Source organism: Zonotrichia albicollis, chromosome 36, assembly GCF_047830755.1.
Source record: "Zonotrichia albicollis isolate bZonAlb1 chromosome 36, bZonAlb1.hap1, whole genome shotgun sequence".
Lineage (NCBI taxonomy): Eukaryota > Metazoa > Chordata > Aves > Passeriformes > Passerellidae > Zonotrichia > Zonotrichia albicollis.
In genome coordinates this window covers 2,661,915-2,683,103 of record NC_133854.1, presented here as the reverse complement: position 1 = coordinate 2,683,103, position 21,189 = coordinate 2,661,915, and positions in this window count along the sequence as shown.

Sequence of the window (21,189 nt, the reverse complement as noted above, 5' to 3'; positions counted from 1 at the left end):
CCGTGTGCTGATTTTCTTGGCATTTCTTAGCAAAACCAACAATAAAGTATCTGGAATGAGGTGTTTCCCAGGATCAGTTCCTAAATAGGGCCAAAGGAAGGTTTTCTGACAGGGAAAAAGTGACAAATGTGGGATTTGTTCAGACAGTTGAAAACATGACAGTTTCTAAGCACTGGAAATCCAGAGACTCTAACAACAGAGTTTGCAGTTGTAATGGACCATTGTCCTCCCTCTTCCCACTGCTGATTTGTCACATCCCAACTCCAGAGGAGCAGATTATGGAAAGAAGACCTGCAGGGAGTGTTGGAGGCCTAATCCCAGAGACTGGAAGAAAGAGTGAAATCAGGAAAAGATCTCCAGTTGTTTTCCTATCATAATGACCACAAATAGCTCTGCAGTCCATGTGCAATATCCAGATGTAGAGGCACGTTCCTGATTTTTAATGCCAAATTGCAGTACTTTGGAACATCTTTCTGGATTAGAACAAACCACAGGCCAATAATTGACCCACTTTGGTTCCCAAATCAGAAATCATTCAACTTCTACCAAGTTGTCTTTCTCTGCAGGTGCCCCAGATTGCAAGGCAAGATGCATTCTATTTGCCATGTGTATGACAGTTTTCCTTATCTCTTCCACAACCACTCCTCCCTCCTGGGGGGACATCTGCTGATAACAGGCTATTGAATTTCACTGCATGGCTGATAAGAACTATAGCATCCCATTGGGAGATGCTCTGCCCAGATGGAAGAGCCAAGCATTCTAGCCAGCTAGAATCTGGAGATTCTGGAATAGCAGCACAACTTCTCCACTGGATTTCCCAGAGGGAGAGTAGCTGCCTCTTCTTCCACTGGATCCTCAGAGAAAGACTACACCCTTTTCTACAGGACCCCCTGCTCCAACAGAACCTGACACTCCAGGAGGACTTCAGCCACATTTCCAATTGGATTGCTACCAACACTCTGACCAACAGGGTGTCACGTTGTGTTCTGACTCTCTAAGTGCTGTTTTAGTTTACTGCATGGTTTATTTTATCTTTTTATTTTCTTCCCTATGAAATAACTGTTATTTCCTGCTCCCATATTTTTGCCTGAGAGCCTCTTGATTTAAAATTCATAGCAGTTCAGAGGGGGAGGGTTTACATTCTCCATTTCATGGGAGGCTCCTGCCTTCCTTAGCAGGCACCTGTCTTTCCAAACCAAGACAGCAGGACAGAAGGCACTTTGATTCCTTTGTTCCCAAGTTTCTCCTGATTTCACGACTTCAGATGAACTGGAATGGTCCCAACAGCACAAAAGCAGCCACAATGAGCAGGATCAAATCCCCAGGTCACCATTAAATGCACTCGATCCACACCTTCCACAGCCCAGCAGCAATTCCTGCCTGTGCCCCCGGCTCTGGCTCAGCCTGAGGGGCATCGCTCTGGTGTGTGCGGGGCCGGCTCCTGCAGGACACAGCGCTGGGAGCCACTCTGTGTCCCGCAGCTTCGGCATCTCAGGCACTGCTCCACAGCTGTGGGGCTGTGCCACCACTGTTCCATGGCTGGTGTTCCTGTGCCACCACTCTTCCATGGCTGGTGTTCCTGTGCCACAACTGTTCCGCCTTTTCCATGCTCACTCCATTGCTGCTCAAAAGCTGTGTTGTTCTGTTTCAGCACGGTTCCTCTGCTCTTTCACAGCTGCTCCACTGCTGCTCCAACACTGCTCATCTCCCACTGTTCCTCTGCTCCATCTCTGCTCCTGCCCTGCACCCCTGCTGTTCCACAGATGCTGCTTCTGTTCTAGTGCTGCTGCCACAGCTGCAGAGTCACAGAGTGGGGAACGTTCGGGCAGCACCACTGTGGTGCCACAGAGACCGGGAAAATGGGACTGGCACAGCTGTGGTTTCTTAGAGAGGGGAACACTGGGGTGACACTGCTGTGGTGCCATAGTGAGGGGATCTTCATGGCTGACACCACAGTGGTATCATACACATGGGAACGCTGGGGCTTCCAGTGCTGTATTGTCATTGAGAGGAGAATATTGGTGCTGCCTCTGCTGTGGAGTCATAGAGAGGAGACTGTTGGGGCTGCCAAAGCTGAGGTGTCACAGATAGGGGATGCTGGGGCTCCCACTGCTGAGGTATCATAGAGAGGGGAGTGTTGGGGCTGCCATCCTTGTGGGCTCAAAGACAGGGGAACGTTGGGGCTGCCACCCCTGTTTTGTCATAGAGAGGGTAATCTTGGGGCTGCCACCACTGGGGTGTCATACAGAAGTCAATGTTGGGACTGCCAACTCAGTGGTATCACAGCGAGGGGAATGTTGGGGGAGTCCCTGCTGTGGTGTCACAGACAGGGGAGCATTTGGGGCTGCCACCCCTGTGGAGTCATAGAGAGGGGAATGTTGGGGCTGCCACTGTGGTGCTGTCATAGAGAGGAGAACGCTGTGGGTGCCACCTCTGTGGTGTCACTGACAGGGAAACACTGGGGATGCAATTGCTTTGCTGTCATAGACAGGGGTACATTGTTATTGCCACTGCTGTCATGTCACAAACAGGGGAACTTTGAGGTTGCCACCACTGGGGTGTCACTGACAGGGAAACACTGGGGCTGCAAATGTTAAGGTGTCACAGAGAGGGGAATGTTGGAACTGCCACTGTGGCGCTGCCATAGAGAGTAGAACTTTGGACGGCCACCCCTGTAGTGTCATAGAGAGGGGAACTTTGGGGCTTCCACTGCTGCGGTGCCACAGAGAAGGGGACATTGGGACTGCCATAGCAGTGGTGTCACTGGGAGAACTTTGGGGCTGCCACTACTGTGGTATCACAGACAGGGGAAGGTTGGGGCTGCCACTGCTGTGGTGTCAGAGAGAGAGGGACGTGGGGCTTCCACAGCTGCAGTGTCACAAAGAGAGAAAGTTGTGGCTTCAGCTGCTGTGGTGTCACAGAGAGGGGAACATTGGGGCTGCTACTACTGTGTTTTCATAGACAGGGCAAAGTTGGGTGTGCCACCGATGTGGTGTCAGAGAGATTGGAACATTGGTGCTGCCAGCACTGTTTTCTCATAGAGAGGGGAATATTTGGTCTGTCACTGTGTTGGTGTCATACAGAGGGGAACGCTGGGGGTGCCACCTCTGTGGTGTCACAGAGAGGGGGAAGAGGGGTGGCACAGCTGTGTTGTCACAGAGACAGGAACACAGGGGCTGCAACCACTGTGGTGTCATAGAGAGGAGAATATTGTGGCTCTAACTATTGTGGTGTCACAGAGATGGAATTTAGGGCAGCCACTGCTGTGGTGTCACAGAGAGTGGAATTTTAGAGCTACCACAGCTATGGTGTCACAGAGAGGGGAACATTGGAATTGCCACCCTTGTGGTGGGACAGAGAGGGGACCGTTGGAATTGTCACTGCTGTGGTGTCACATAGAGGGGGGGACATGGTCCTGCCAGAGCCGTGGTGTCACAGAGTGGGGAACACTGTGGCTGCCACCCCTGTGGTGTCACAGACAGGGCAATGCTCGGTCTTGAACCACTGTGGTATCATAGAGAGGGGATGTTGCCACCTCTGTTGTGTCACAGACACGGGAACACTGCCAAACCTCCCCTGGTGCTTTGCCCACTCCTGTGCTGCTCCTCTGTGACACTGCAGGGCCTCCTGTGGACATTGTCACACTGCAGGGTCTCCTGGGGACATTGGCACACTGCAAATCCTCATGGGACTACAGGGGCCGTGTGACACTCCAGGGTCTTGTGGAATCCAGAGACTCCTTTGGGGCCCTGGGCTTCCATGGAACCAAGAGGAGACTGTGAAACTCTGGGGCTTCATGGAACCATCCATTGTGATACCTCAGGGCCTCATGGTTCCCAGGAATCCTCGTGACACTACAGGACGAAATGGAACCAAAGGGACACTGACACTGTGGGTCCTCATGGAATCCAGAGGCCCGTGTGACTCAGTGAGACCAGTTAGAAACAAAGATCCTTTGGGATACCTCAGGGCCTTGTTGTTATCCTTGAGACATCATGGGGCCTCATGGAACCACAGGGACCCAGGAACACTGATGGCCTGGCAATGTCACAATGGCCCCTTGGTTCCCTGCAGCCCTGCAGTGTCACAAAGGCCTCTTGTTTCATGGTGTCCACAGTGTTACAATGCTTTGCTTATTCCATGAGGCCTCATGGTGTCACAGTGGTCTCCAGGATTCCAAGAGTCCCCTCAGTGTCACAATGGCTCCCTGGTTCCATGAGGCTGTGAAGTGACTTAATGATCTTTCCATGGTTCCATGGTTGCATGAGGCCTTGCAATGTCACAGTGGACCTTTGGTTCCATGGGGTCTCACAGCGTCACAATGGCCCCTTGTTTCCATGACACCCCAAAGTGCCATAGTGGTCTCCACAGTTCAATGAGGCCCCTCAGTGTGACAATGGACCCTTGGTTTGATGGGGCCTCTCAGTGGCACAATGATCCCTACATTCCATGGAGTCACACAGTGTCAATACTGTCCCCTTGGTTCCATGAGACCCAGCAATGTCACCATGGTCTCCATGGTTCCATGAGATCCCAGAGTGTCACACTGGTCCCTTGTTCTCACAGGGCCCCACAGTGTCACAATGGTCCCTTGGTCTCACAGGGCCCCACAGTGTCACAATGGTCCCTTGGTTCCATGGCCCTGTGCTGCTGCATTCCCCCCTGCCCTTCTCAGGCCGCCCTGCCAGCTGAGAAATGCTCCTTGGGCCTCAGCCTTGGCCAGCAGCCCCTGGGCTCAGCTCCTCTGCAGCTCATCACAAACACTGTCTGCTCCAGGCACTGCTGCTGCCCAACCAGCTCCTGGTTCCTTTAGCAGCAGCCCTGGGAGCTGTTTCTGTTCCCTCAGGGGCACAACATCCCTGTTCTCACACTGCCAAATAAAGCTGCTGGTGCCAAGTGTGGCCAGGATGAGCCATTGCTGGGACTGGAGCCCCTCTCTTGGGGCCCTGCAAACAGCGCTCCAAAAGGAGCCCTTGGAGCTCTCCTGGGCCAGCGACTCCCTCTGAGTGGGGCCTCTCCAGCCGTGAACTCTCCCGTTTGCTGCACTCGGGGATCCTGAACAACCACAGAGCCTGGGCTGATCCCCCCACTCCTCCAGGCTCAACCCTTTGCCCTTTGCTGGGGAGATGCCAAAGCATCCACAGCGAGCATTGCCTGCCCTCAGGGGAATTGCTCACAGGCGCCTTGCACTGACTCTTGGTGTCTGTGTGCACACAGGAGTGCCTGTGCTGGGGAAATGGGGCAGAAATGCTGCTCTCTGAGGGGTTGGAGTGCCTTGGACAGCTGAGTCAGTCAGGCCTGTAGGTAAGGGTGAGTCACAAACTGTAAGCTAAGTTAAATGCTGCTAAGAGTTTTTCTTTTGCTAAGTAGTGAAGTTTAACATACGTTATCAGCTAAGCTGAATATTGTGAAGTGTTTTTCCACTGTAAAATCATTAAGTCCTAGGTTATACGTAAGGTTAAATACTGTCAAGTGTTGTTCTATTGCTAAATGCTGAAGTCTAAGGTATCAATCAAGGCCTCTTAAATTTGAGTTGTGTTTAGCTTTTAGGCTGCATTCATTTTATCCTTGCCCTCACTGTCCTTTAGGCACACATTCAGGTGCACAAATTTCGACAGTTCTTAGTTAATTTCTGGTTTGACTGCCTGGATTTTGATTGGTTTTGTTGTTGCTTTGTTTCCCTGGTGTGCCTGAAGTGTCCAGTCAGGAGCAGAGTGACTCTTGCCAAGGAACTTTGTGCTGCTGACCCTTAATATTCAATCTGGTTTTTGCTGCTCCCTTGCTGGGGATTTTCCAGCGCTCTCAAGGCCTCGTTGGTAGCAGGGTGAAGGAGCCCTGGCCCAGGCTCTGGCCCTGGGGGATACGGGGACGCTGCCAGGGGGTCCCTGTCCCCCTGTGCCACCCCCAGGGCCCCGGCCCCCCGTCCCCATGTCAGGCTCTGGGGTGGAACATCCTCTGGGGGAGGCTGCCAGAGCCAATGCTGAGACGTCACCCTATGATGTGATACAGCTGCTCTGTGATGTCACAGAAGTCTCTGTGATGTCAGAAAGTCACTCTATGATTTCACAATCTCTACTGTGATGTCACAGCCTGCTCTATGAAGTTACACAGCCACCCACTGTTGTCACAGCCCACTCCCTGATGTCACAGAGCCACCTTCTATGATGGCAGGATCAGCTCTATGGCCTCACATCCTACTCTATGATGTCACAGCCAGCTCTGTGATGTAACAACCCCCCTCAGTGATGTCACAAAACCCTCTCTGTGATGTCATACTGACACTCTGTAAGGTCACAGCACATACTTTGACCTCACTGCCAGCTCTATGATGTCATGCAGCCATGCCATGATCTCACAGCCTGTTTTGTGATCTCACACAGTTCCGTCTATGATGCTGTAGCTGCTCAGTGACCTCACACAACAAACTCTGGGATGTCACAGCCCCATCTGTGACCTCACACAGCCCACTCTGTGCTGTCACACAGCCCCTTGCTGACATCCCAGCTGCTCTGTGCCTCTGTGACACAGCCACAGAGGTGCTGCTGTGACACAGCCCCCTCTGGCCATCCCACAGCCCAGCCAGTGCTGAGCCCCTGTGAGCTCTGTCTGTGCCCTGCTGGTGTCCCTGAGGGGCCCTGGCAGTGCCCCAGCCCTGCTGGGCTGTGCACAGGAGCTGCTCCTGGCCAGAGCTGTCTCTCTGCAGCGCTGCCCTTGCCAGGAGCTGCCTCTGGGCCAGGAGCCCGGCCCAGCTCAGCAGCACAGACACAGCACAGGGACTTTAATGAGCCTCTGGGGCTTTGGTGCTCTTTGCATCAGACTCAGTCCCTCAGAGTGTGTTTACAAAACTTCTCAAGAACTCAAAGTTCAATTGAAACACTGAAGATGCTAGAAGATTTAATGGGTCCCACTGAGGGACAGGACTGAGAAAATGTGCCCAGGTTCCAGCTAGAGCAGAACCCTGGAAGCACTGATGACAGGCAAGGACAAGCAAGGCAAAGGTGTCTCTGGTGCTGAGCACACCTGCATGTGTTTGAGGAATGCAAAGGGCCAAGGCCTGAGCCCCAGCCCCTGACCAGGCACATCCTGTCCCTCCCTTGAAGCCCTAAAGCAGATAGCCTTCCAGAAGTAATGGGTTAAAACATGGAATGAGAAGCATGTAAAGAAGGGCCTAGCACTAGAACACACGGAGAAAGCACAGCACTAGGAAAACAGAGCAATAAATTAGATAAAAGGTAGAGCATCATGACAGGGGAAGAGATAGGTATAAGCTAAGCAGGTTTAGAGCCAGCAATGTCAAAACGACCCTAAGGGTTTTTTGCCAAGCCACGGGATCTAAGCCAAGTACACCGGGAATTGACCAAATTAGGAAAAGAGTTCAAAAGTTTAAAGAGGAAGACTCATCGGAAAGACCCCGTCTATGATGAAGGCAACAGGAACGACCACCTGAAAATTCCCCAAAAGAGATGTCTCCACCTACGCTCCGCCCACGCTCCGCCTACACCACGCCCCATATGAATATGCATGATTATGTATCTGATCTGATGTAATCCTATACCCAAAATTGTATATAAGGCTTGCTTTTGCTATGTGAACTCAGAAATCCATTTTGTGATTTCTCCGACGCGTCGCTAATAAAATACCTCCTGCTTAATTGACTTAAGCTGAGTCTGATTAGGCAGTCACTCTGCCTGTTTGGGGCAAAATTTGGCATCATTTCTGGCGACCCAGATGGGACAACCAGACGGGAGAGCAGACCCTTGAGCGTCCTCCGGAGCTGGGTCCGGGGCCGGGACCCTCGGGCGCCCCTGACAGATTTTTGTCAGAAGAGACCCCCCCCCGGACCAGCGCTCTTCGGTGGACGAGGGGTTTCCTGCATCTCCTGCTCCAATTAAGAGGTATTTTAATTGTTTATTGCATATTGAATTTGGAACAAAGCGCTTTAATTGGGGAAACGGAGACTAGACGTAGTCGCCCGACGGGAGCCATAGGAACGCCTTGGCATAATCCCATTTGGTATTGGGGTTTGAGTCCCCATTTGGTATTGGATTTGGTATTGGGGTTTGAGTCCCCATTTGGTATTGGGGTTTGAACCCCCATTTGGTATTGGGGTTTGAGTCCCCATTTGGTATTGGGGTTCGAGTCCCCGCTTGGTATCGGGGTTTAAATCCCCATTTGGAATCAGAGTATTTGTTAAAAGAGTGAAAAAAAAAAAAGAGGAAAAAAAAGAGAAACAAGAAAAGAAAAAAAAAAAAAGGAAAAAAAAAGAAGAAAAGAAAAAAAAAGGAAAGGAAAAGAGTATTTGTTAAAAGGGTATATGTTTTTCTTTAATGTTGTTGTCTTGTCTGAATTTTTAAAAGCATTGTTGCTTTGTTTGAATTTCTAAACTACGCCTGGGAACGTATCCAGCCAGGTCCGGGACCTTGTCCAATTTTTCCCTTTCCCTGATAAGGTTTTGAGGAGATACATTTGTGCTACACCTTTGTTTAACTGTTATGTTGTTTGCAAGAATCTCGTAAAGGATTCGGTATTTTGTGTTAACTGTAACCTTTTGTGTGTAAGAATTTATTGTGATATCATCTGCAAACTGTACCTTGGTTTACAGCTGTTTTACGGGTGTGTAATAGCCCGAAGTTGACCAGTATCGGTACTATACGGTTTGCCAGCGACATCTCGAGGTAAAGCGGTGTACTCTGATAAACCGGAAAGGTAGGACGTTTTGAATAAATGAGTGTGGGTATGAGTGAGAGTGAATGAGACGCAGCATCGCTGCGAAGCGAGAGGGGAGTCCCGCTCCGCATTTCCTGTTCTTCGCGAGAAGCCAGGTCGGAAAAGGACAAAGCGATTGGAAATTGTGTGTATGAAGTGTTAAAATAAACTGATATATAGTGCCTGCGAGAAAGAGACTAAACCGAAAATACAGACGCAGGGAATAGCCATGGGAGGCCAACAGAGTAAGGACGTAAACATGAAAACCCCCTTAGGATGTATCCTAAAGCATTGGAAGGACTTGGGAGGAATTCCGGGGGGAAACATAAGTAAAAAGGCACTCCTTAAATATTGTACACAGTGGTGGCCATTGTACAAGTTAGATGATAATGAGAAATGGCCGCCGGAGGGAACCACTAATTATAACACTATTTTACAACTGATGCTTTTCCTCCGCCGACTCAATAAATGGGATGAGGTAATATACGCAGACATGTTTTTCACCCTAAGGAATAAACCTGAGTGGCAAAAGGAATGTGGAATTAATGTAGCTCCCCAGGACCCCCTAGTATTGGCTTTGGAAAGAGATAAGAAAGGTCCGAAGTCAAAGGACCGTTGCTGTGATGCATGCAGTATTGGACAGCAGTGTCTCAAGTTAACAAGGAGGGATAGTGGAAAGGAGAGCGAAATAAGCTTGTGGGAATACCATCCATTCGCTCCAGGGCGGGAAGGACCCCTTCCCAGACCAAAAGAAGAACAAGGGGATCCTAGCCCATTAAAGGAATTGGAGCAGTGGTGGAAATCTAAGTTTGGATGCAGTCCTCAGAAACTAGACAACGGCTGGGAGGAGGGTAGCCCATCAAAATCGGGGATCAGTGAGGGAAAGGGCAGCCCTCAGGAACTAGGTAGCCCACAGGGGTCGGGGAGCTATGTTGACAGCCCACCCAGACTGGAACTCGAAAGGGAAGAAGGCAGTCCGTCGGGAGTAGAAAGCCGGGGGGAGACACGCAGCCCGCCCGAGCTTAGTCCATACGGGGATAGTAACACATCCAGAAATGGGGGTGACTGTAGAATGGAAACTAGCACACCAAGGACTGGTGTTTGCAGAATGGAAACCAGCACACCGAAGGCTGGGGACAAGAGCGACTCATTGGGGGGCAACGTCCCTGAATCAAAATATAGTAAGGGGAGTGGTAATGTGACATGTGAAAAGGAGACAGAGAACAACTCGCAGAGATTGAGTATAATAATACAGATAGAGGATAAAAGAGATGGGAAAGCAGCAGAGGATGAGAGGGGTAGTAGCCCGGGGCAGGATAAGGGTCGACAGATATTAGGGAGACGACAGACCCAGGACGGGAGTCGGACGGACTGTGTAATAGAGATGGGAGGTGAAAATGAGGAACTGGACATAGAGGCACAGGAAGAGGACCCCGGGGCAAGGACCAGTCACTCGTATTATACCAGATCTGTGGCACGGAGGGAAACAAAGCAAAGAGAGGAGGGGAATCATACGATAGCTCCTCTCCGACAAATTATGCCAATGGTAGGGGAAAAGACTAGAGTAAAGGTGCCGTTCTCGACAAGTGATTTGAACAATTGGAGGGATGAAGCAAAAAATTTTAGGAGAAATCCAGAGGGAGTAGCAAAGAGATTTGAACTAATGGCGAAGAATTTAGATATTGATTGGGAGGATATAGAAGTGATGCTGTCGGAGCTGACAGATACAGAAAGGGAGCTTGTGTTGGAGACAGGGAGACAACATGCTCAAGTGTTACCGGGGAGAATAGAAGATAATTTTCCCAGCAGTAAACCAGAATGGGACCCAGGTAACGCAGATCATTATCAACGGTTAGTGCAGTATAGGAAACTGATAGCGATGGGCTTGCGTAATGCAATCCCTAAGGCTATCAACTGGTCAGTGCTATATAACATCAGGCAGGGAAAGGATGAGACCCCATCGGAGTTCTTGGACAGACTCAGGGCGGCAATGAGACAATACACACCCCTAGACCCGGCAACGGAAGAAGGGAAACAGCACTTGCTAGGGTTAATGATGGGACAGAGTAACCCAGACATCAGGAAGAAGTTACAAAAGCTTGAGCACCCAGCAAACAAAAATCTAGAGATACTGCTGAATGAGGCATGGAAGGTATACAATAATAGAGAAGTTGAGGAGAAGAAAAAGGAGGACAGGAGGATAGCTCGAGTAGTGGCTGTAGCAGTGGCAGCTCAGAGGACAGGTCACTCGGAACCTGGAACTAGGGGAAGAGGTAGAGGCAACCCAATAGGAGGCAGGGGGAGGTTCCGACCCCACCCAACTAGAGTAGGGCCAAATCAGTGTGCATTCTGCCTAGAGATGGGACACTGGAAGCAAGAATGCCCCCGACTAAGGGAAAGGGTGATGGCCACCACTACTACCACACATCAGGATAGTGAATGAGGGGGACCGGTGGGCCGTACCCTAGCAGACCCACTGGTTAAAATGGAGCTAGGGGAAGGTAAAAGGGAATTGAACTTTTTGATTGACACGGGAGCAACCTTTTCGGTTTTAAATCAGGAATTGGTACCTAAAAGTGATGAATTTGTACAAGTTGTGGGAGCAACGGGCCAACCAGAAAAGGCTTACTTTTTGAAACCTATTAAATATAAAATTGGGAAACAAATGGGAATTCACCAGTTCCTGTATTTACCAAATTCGCCAAAGCCCTTATTGGGAAGAGACCTATTGGAAAACCTGGGAGCCATAATAAAGTTCAACAAGGACAAATTGGAATTTCAAGTAAACGATGAACAACTGATTACAGCCCTAAGCCTAACAATCAGTTGTGTAGAACCCAAACCTGAGAACCACAATTTCGAGCGAATCCTGAGCAAGACTTATCCATTGGTATGGGCTACGGATATACCTGGAAAATCAAAACGAGCGACACCGATTGTTGTCGAACTTAAGGTCGGGGCAAGACCGGTGGTGAGAAGACAATACCCTCTGAGGATAGAAGACAGAAAGGGAATTGAGCCCATAATCAAAAGGTTTTTAGAACTGGGGTTATTGGTAGAATGTGAATCGGATTTTAATACACCGATCTTGCCAGTAAAGAAACCTAATGGAATGTATAGGCTCGTTCAGGATCTGAGGGCAGTAAACGAAATAACCAAGACATTGCACCCGGTGGTTGCTAATCCATATACGCTTTTAACTAGGCTAAAGGATAGCCTGGCCTGGTTCACCGTATTAGATTTGAAAGACGCATTCTTCTGCCTTCCCTTAGCCCCCGAGAGTCAAAGGATTTTTGCCTTTGAGTGGGAATCAGTAGATAGGGGGAGAAAGACCCAACTTACCTGGACACGGTTGCCTCAAGGCTGGTCTAACTCGCCCACGATCTTTGGGAATCAGTTAGCCAAAGAATTAGAACAATGGGAAGGGCCGCCGGGAGATGGCGCTCTCCTGCAGTACGTAGATGACCTCCTAATAGCGACAGAAACGGAGGAAGAATGCATTGAATGGACTATTTCCTTGTTGAATTTCCTGGGTTTAAGTGGATATCGAGTCTCTCAACAGAAAGCACAACTGGTGCAAAAGGAAGTGGTGTACCTGGGATACGAAATCTCCAGAGGACAGCGATCCCTAGGAGCAGCCAGGAAAGAGGCCATCTGCCAGATGCCCAAACCAGAGACGGTGAGAGACCTGCGCGCCTTTCTGGGGATGACAGGTTGGTGCCGGCTATGGATCTACCAGTATGGGATACTCGCTAAACCATTGTATGATTTGCTAAAAGAAACCAAGAATGTCCTAGTTTGGACTCCCGAGGCAGAAGGGGCCTTTAATAGGCTGAAGCGGGAGCTGATGAGAGCACCAGCCTTAGGTCTCCCAGATGTGTCAAAACCATTCTGGCTATTTTCCCATGAGCGGCAAGGAATGGCCCTAGGAGTACTAGCACAGCAGTTGGGACCATACAAGAGAGCTGTGGCCTACTTCTCCAAGCGATTGGATGAAGTAAGTCAAGGATGGCCAGGCTGTCTGAGGGCAGTGGCCGCAGTGATAATTAACATTGAAGAGGCCAGGAAGTTTACGCTGGGCCAAAAGGTGACTGTGTTAGTATCCCACACTGTGTCAGCTGTGCTGGAACAGAAAGGCAACCATTGGTTGTCGCCTTCCAGATTTTTAAAGTACCAGGCCATCTTGGCTGAATCAGATGATGTAACCATTCAGGTAACTAATATTGTGAACCCAGCTTCGTTCTTAGAAGGAAGAGTTCCAGCAGAACCCATCGAACATGACTGCCTGGAAACAATTGAAGCCGTCTACTCCAGTCGCCCAGATCTCAAGGAAGAGCCGTTCGAAGACGCGGACAACTGGTTTTCAGATGGCAGCAGCTTCGTGAGGCAAGGAGTAAGAATGGCTGGCTATGCAGTCACCACTACAGAGAGGGTAATTGAGTCAAACCCCCTGCCTGCAGGGACTTCATCTCAAAAAGCAGAGCTGATAGCCCTGACCCGAGCCCTGGAATTAGCAGAGAACATGCAAATTAATATATGGACAGACTCTAAATATGCCTTTTCTGTCGTACATGCTCATGGAGCCATCTGGAAAGAAAGAGGACTGTTGACTACACAAGGAAAAACAGTCAAACATGCAGAAGAGGTTCTGCGACTGCTGGAGGCGGTCCAACTCCCAACACAGGTGGCCATAATGCATTGCAAGGGGCACTTGAAAGGCAATACTATTCCAGAAATAGGGAACAGGAAGGCAGATACAGAAGCTAAATTGGCGGCCATAAGAAATAGGGAAGCGGAAATAGCGGCCCTAATACCAGGGGAGCTGGATATCAATATCCAGCCAGATTACCAGGAATCAGATCATAGGTGGATTCAAAGAAATAAGGGCAAAATACTAGAAAATGGTTGGGGTCGATTAGAAACAGGACAGTTAGTGATACCAGGAAACGTGATGTGGCAGTTTGTGAAGGCAGAACATGAAAAGGCCCATTGGGGCCTAGATTTGCTTTACCAATATTTGCAGACCAGAATAGCAGGACCAAAATTATTTACTACTATAAAACACGTTACGTCCCAGTGTGAACGGTGTCTGAGGAACAACCCAAACACAGGAACCAAAGTACACCTAGGAGCTATAAACCGAGGTAAATTCCCAGGTGAGATATGGCAAATTGATTTTTCTGAACTCCCAAGAAAAGGGGGGTTTCGGTACCTGTTGGTATTAACTGACACATTTTCTGGGTGGCCTGAAGCATTCCCCTGTAGGACAAATAAGGAAAGAGAGGTAACTAGAGTACTGTTGAATGAAATTATTCCACGGTTTGGGGTACCGAAGAGCATTTCTTCGGATAGAGGTACACATTTCTGTGCAAAAGTAGTGAAAGCAATAAGCAAAGCATTACAAATCAATTGGCAATTGCACACGCCCTACCGTCCACAGGCCAGTGGGCAAGTGGAAAAGATGAATCATCTTATCAAACAGCAAATTGCTAAAATATGCCAAGAGACTAATTTGCAGTGGCATCAAGCTTTGCCTATTGCTCTGCTGAGATTAAGAGTCAAGCCAAGATCGAAGGAAAAGTTAAGTCCTTTTGAAATTCTATATGGTAGACCTTATGCTATGCAAGCTGTAAATGGAGATGTCATAGACCAGATTGGCAATCAATACATTTACGATTATGTAATTGCGGTGGGGAAACAGTTTGATAAGAATGCTGCTGTGATGATAGAGCACCAACCTAAGCAACCGGATTGCAAATTGCATCCGTTTAACCCCGGTGATTGGGTGTATGTTAAGAATCTTTTAGGAAAACCCCTACAAGAAAAGTGGGAGGGACCTTTCCAAGTGCTGCTGACTACCTTCACCGCGGTTCGGATCAAGGAACGACCTACGTGGATCCACTATTCACGGGTCAAGAGAGCTCCGGAAAACAAACAAGAGGAGATTAAACCTGCCCTAGATGTGCAGACTTCTGAGACTTCTGAATCAGCTGTCTCCGCAGGATCACGTGAGAATCCAACATAAACTAACATTGACTTTGCCAAAACCTTTATCTCTCATAGCAGAATTTAATGCCGAAGCTAGAGCTGCATTGCGTAGCACACCAATACAGTGGACAGGGTGGGTTGAAACATATAGTCAACAAGGACCTGACCCACAGGACCCTATTCACGATCAGCCGTGTTTTGGGTGTGGGGAAAGAAATTGTGAGGGACTAATTGGATTTCTTTGTGGAGGTTGCGATAGAAAATTTTGGAACGTACAAAGTCGTTTACTGGACCTCCAATGTTATGAGTGTAGCTGCAAAGAAGCAAGGGAAAATGACTCCTATTTGGCCTTAGAGAAATTCGCCAACAGGCCCATTTTAGAGGCTAGGGAATTGTTTGAAGCTCCCGAACAAATTGTATTAGGGTGGTGCCATTGGAGAGTACACCGCTGGTTACAATATTGTTTGAAACTTAGTCGTTCTAAGGTTTTATCGACCCGTTGCTATTCTTCTGTCCCACCACATCCACTAACAAGTGACCAAATAGGACCCTTTAAAAAACAAAGAGATTTAGACACTGAACTAGAAAAGGTTATTTTACGAGTAAAACAAATTCACATCAAGCAACGAGAACGCCAGAAGAAACAAAATTGACAGCCAGACATTATGACCCCGACTCCACCCCAAACCTTTACAACTCTGATCATTGGACTCTCGATAAGTATAGCTCTTCCCCAAGACTTTTCCCCAATAGACCCATGGTCTCATGCACATCAGTGTATCCACCCGGAATTAGGAATGAGCGGACCCTATTTCGAGGTTTATGCCTTACGTAACAATCAGCCATATGCAAGGGAAGTATGGGATCGGCCCTCCATGATAGCATACAAGGGAGACCAAATCCAAATTGGGTGTCGAGAGCTTGACCCAGCAGGAGAAAGAGAAAGAAAAACAAGGCGGCTGGTATTAACAATTCAACCCTTGATGCCAGCCTCTAAACAAAATCTAATTACCTTTAGTCTAGTGAAAATGGGCAAGCCTATTGCCTGGACTCAACAAAAGGGCCCAATTTCATGTCAGTGGAGCGACTTCAGGGAAGATCCACCTGGATCACAACCCCGAAACTCGGTGATTTATAGAGAAGATTCACTTGGGGAGCTACACCCTCAAAACATAACCTATGACCCTCACCCCCTTCTCCATTCTCCGGGAGAAATTGTAGCATCTAGTGGTCCTGAGGGAGGAAAAGCACTGTGTGAGATGGCATTTAGATTGGATCAGTCAATGACGTTCACATGTGAAAGGGAGTTGAAAACACTGGGACAGGGTTTTAGCTCCCTCGGGCGTGCTCTCGGGCGTGCTGTCGAATATAAGATACAATTACCAGGAGACGTGATCCCATTGTATCCAGATCTAGACTTGCCTCAAGAAACCACCCTACCAGTAGAGTGTAAAGCAGTACACAACCTAACCTTTATAGGGCCTCAGGTGATAAGAAAATCTAACGAACTAAAATTATTGTTAGACCCCACTTATTCCCTGAAAAAGGTGCAAATGAACATTCACACCGATATTACTTATTTGCAAAAGGATTGCCGACCATTTATACAGCAAAGCCTTAAGGGATGGAATGCATGGCTAGCGACAAGGTCTCATCACAGAAAAACAAAAAGAGATCTAAGTGGGTGGATTGGCACCGGATTTGGCATAGTAAACACAATAGATCAAGAGGTATTAGTAAACAAATTAAGTACCGTCACATCGAGCTTAGGAAAGCTTAAGGTACCTCTCAGTACATCCATGCTTACATTAGCTGAAACACAATCGCTAGTGGTGAAATTACTAACCATGGTAGCAAACCATACTGCAGAGGATTTTGTAAAGCTCACTGACTACACAGGGGAACTCAGCAGAGACGTTGCACTCGCTATCCAATGCTCTCAGACGCAACAATGGGTACAATCAGTAGCGGCAGGAATAATGAGAGAAGGAACGTCAGGTATATTACCTCAAGAAATAAGGGAAACAATATTAAAGGACAATCACACTACACAATTTGAGAGGGACCACCAGGCTTGGTGGCAATTAGTGAACTTCACCTATGAGCCTCAACAAGAACACATTGAAGCTTATGTCCTCACCATTAGTGCGGCAGAAGAAAGAGCTATTTTTCCCATCCTCACTCTAGGGACAACACACCAAGAAGTCGTTGTTAGGCCAATAAACCATAACGTCTGGGCCAGTTATGATTACACCAAAAATAGGTGGCAATCGGTTAGCACAGAAGCGTGCATCCCTAGAGGACAATTAGGCTATGTTTGCGAAAATGCTGTGGTAGAAGCCGAAGATTTATGCTTAGATGCTGAAAATAGTGTATGTACCTTAGAAATGCTACCACATGATAGAACCCAATCACAAGTTTACTATATAGGAAATGGGTGTGCTTGCGTAAGGACAGCTTGTGACAACGTCACTATAGATAATTGCCTAGAAGAGACTAACAATACTAACTTTTGTGTATGCAACTTTACCAAGATCGTAGGTTGTGATTTTCATTACACTGTCCCAATAACTACCCAACAGCTAATTAACGCAAATTTCAACCTATATCAAGAGATACCGAAATTACAAATAGGGATGGACGTCAAAATTCTCAAAGCAATGCTTGCACACCCTGAAGTAAAGAAATTGGTGCAAAAGGTGAATCAAACAACTAGGCGAACGGTATGGCAAGTAGAACACAATTCAGAAAAGATAAAGAATGTCCTGACCGAAGTAGAACAACTAGGCCAGCATCACTGGTGCGACATCTTTACAGGATACTCCCCAACAGCTACACAGGTCTTCCATTACCTGGTGCACCCAATGCTAGTAGTGATTGGAGCTTTGTTATTACTAACTCTTACAAACATTTGTTTGTGGTGGAGATTAAGGGGCATAATGAAGAGGACCCAAATGATTTGGGCAATGGTACGAGCCTATCAGCGTCCTGTAGGACCAGAACTTGACGAAAGAATTCGTAAGTTACAAGAAAAAGGGGGGAAATGAAGCCCTAAAGCAGATAGCCTTCCAGAAGTAATGGGTTAAAACATGGAATGAGAAGCATGTAAAGAAGGGCCTAGCACTAGAACACACGGAGAAAGCACAGCACTAGGAAAACAGAGCAATAAATTAGATAAAAGGTAGAGCATCATGACAGGGGAAGAGATAGGTATAAGCTAAGCAGGTTTAGAGCCAGCAATGTCAAAACGACCCTAAGGGTTTTTTGCCAAGCCACGGGATCTAAGCCAAGTACACCGGGAATTGACCAAATTAGGAAAAGAGTTCAAAAGTTTAAAGAGGAAGACTCATCGGAAAGACCCCGTCTATGATGAAGGCAACAGGAACGACCACCTGAAAATTCCCCAAAAGAGATGTCTCCACCTACGCTCCGCCCACGCTCCGCCTACACCACGCCCCATATGAATATGCATGATTATGTATCTGATCTGATGTAATCCTATACCCAAAATTGTATATAAGGCTTGCTTTTGCTATGTGAACTCAGAAATCCATTTTGTGATTTCTCCGACGCGTCGCTAATAAAATACCTCCTGCTTAATTGACTTAAGCTGAGTCTGATTAGGCAGTCACTCTGCCTGTTTGGGGCAAAATTTGGCATCACCCTCCTTGCTCAGGGCTCTTCCTGGGATGGGCACTGGCATGTGGGGATGTGCAATGCCAAGGGCAGGAGCATGGAGCGGCCCCTGCCAGGCTGCTGAGCAGGGACAAGGAGGCAATGAGGCCCCAGCCCTGCAAGGGTCACTTGTCCCCTCGTGGCCTCAGGCCCAGGCCCAGCAGCCATGGCCAAAGTGCTGCCCAAGGTGGCTCTGGCAGGGCTGTCTTGCAGCTGCTGCCCATCCCTGTGCCCTGTGCAGCCCAGGCTGTCCCACGGTGTCCCTGCCCTGCGCCTCTGTCCCTGCAGGCTGTCGGCATCCCCCGGCTGCCCCACCTGGCTGGGCCCTTCCTTTGCTGACAGCTCTGCCTCCTGCCTGCCTCTGCCTGCCCACACAGAGCCTTGGGCTGCTCCAGGCTCCTGCTGGGGATGTGCTGCACCGCAGCCCTGCCCTGCCAGGGAAATTCCTTTCTGCTCCTGCCTAGGCTGGGCCTGCCCAGCTGCCCTTGGTGCCATTATTTCCTTCTCATGCTTATATCCTCTAGGAAGAAAAGCTCCAGCCTCTCTGAAACCACCCTTCAGCCCTGCCAGGCTACTCCTGTTCTGTTCTCCTTCTCCACCCCACTGAGGCCAGAGCCCGCAGCCTCTCGCTGCTGGTTATGTGATGAGGCCTCCAAACCCCATCTTGGGAGATGTTTGGGTCCTCTCCAAGGTTTGTGAAAATGGAAAAACAGTGGTCAAAGGTATTTTCTCCCAAATCTTGCAGTGGCAGAACAAGGGTCAATATGTCTAAAGTGAATGAGGTGGGATTTACATTTGTTAGAAGGAGGAAATATTTTACAGTGATGAGAGTGGAACAAAACTGAAACTGTTTTTCCAGACAAGTGGATGTGCCATCCCAGGAATTATCCAAGAGCAGGAGCTTTGTGCAACCTGACATAGGGAAACACTTTCCCTCCCCAAGGATGGAATTCCTGTTGTGTGGGTTCTCTAGTGTGCTCACAAGGCTTCTGGCCAGAATGTCACCTGAGGGCAGCCAGGTTGCTGCAGCAATTCAGAGGCATCTCCCTAATAATTTTAATAACCCGATGATAACAACCCACTGAAACTTGAACAGAACTTGTTCACCTTTAAGTAGTTTAAGCAATCACTATAGGGAAAAATGTATAGACCAGTACATTTAGAAAATGTTCCATTTCTTCAGTGCGGAAAAAAAAGCACAATCAGTATAGCATATACTGTTCATCACTCAGCTGGGCAAACCACTGAACTGCTGCACCAGAGGATGGGCACTATCCCATCCTGTATTTCCCTTTGGCATTCTCTCTCAGAGTGCAGATGAGACAAAACCAAGAAATTCAACTTGAGTCATCTTTACCTTCAAAGGAAATTCGGGAACCTTTTGCAGAAGCCAATGCTATGCACGTTGATGATCTCTTTGTAGAGGCCAATGCTCTGCAGGCGTAAGAACTTTGCAGAGGCCAATGCTCTGCAGGTGTAGGAATTCTCTGCGCAGACCAATGCTCCGCGAACAATTCCCGTGGTGAATCGCGCAATGCAGCCGCCTGCAGGAGCCCAGGCTGCGCACACCCAGCCAGGGCCGCGTTCTCGGGCAGCTGAGGCCGCGCCGCTGTCACAGACGCCGCCGCCGCGTTCGCGGTTCCCCGGCACCCGCGGCCCCCGGCAGCCGCCGCCCTTTCCGGGATCCTGCCCCTCCCGGCCCCGCACGCCCCCCCAGGATGCTGCCGGGGTTCGGGGGCTTCGTCTGCCCGGGCTGGGGCTCGGCCTCCCCGGCGGGACAAAGTGAGGGGGGGTCCCCGGGGGTCGTGTCCCCCCCGGAGCGTGTGTGAGTCCCCAGTGTGCCCCCCAAGCCGGAGTCACCCCCTTTGCTCTGCCCAGAGCTCCTGAGCCAGCTCCTGCTGCCCACGGGAGGGGCTTTGGGGAGCCTCCCGGGGACCCCCTTGAATGCCCATTCCTGGGCACTGGGACCCCCCGCATCTCCTTCCCGAGCTGCAGGACCCCCTGCACCCCGTTATCCTGCCCCGACACCCCCTGCACCCCCTTTCCTGAGTATCCTCCTCTGGCAGCCCCTGGATCCCTCGTTTCTATGAGCCCGGGGACCCCCGGACCCCATTCCCGGCCAGTCCGGGGCCCCTCATCCCCAGGCCTCCCTTTGCCCGGCGACGGGAGACGTCACTGCAGACTCGGGGCGCCATTGGCGGGCAGCAAAGAGCGGCGCCAATGGCGGGGCCGGAGGAGGCTCAGGGGGCGGGGCCGCAGCAGAGCAGCGCGATGGCTCCAGCACTGGGGCTGGGGGCGCTCCTGGGGCCCGGGGGGCGGCGAGAGCTGAGGGGGACCCCCGGCACAGGGACTCTGTGATCGCCCGTTCTGGAGCACCGAGGGGCCCCTGAACCCCCATTTCTTAGCGCCGCCATCCCCCCGCACCCCCATTCCCGGGCATGGGTTCCACCCTGCCCCCCCTCATCCGGCACCAACAACCCGCGCACCCCCTTCCCGGCCATCCCCCCTTTCCCAGCCCCCAGAGCCCCCTTTTCTTTGACCCAGAGACCCCCTGACCCCTATTCCTCCCTTTGGGAATGTGGAGCAGCGGGATGGGGGTTCCCCTCCCCGCCTCACCATGCCGTGCTTCCCAGAGCCGGAATCCAGCGGGAATCTCACCCTGGTGCTCCCTGTGTCTGTCCGCGCTGCCATCGCCGCTGTTCTCCTCATCGGATTCGGCGTCTGGAGGCTCCAATCCGCTTCCCCCCAAACCCTTCCTGGGGGTCACTCTGTTCTTCCCCCCTCCCAAGACTTCTGGGGGTCCCCCATGTCCCACCCAGC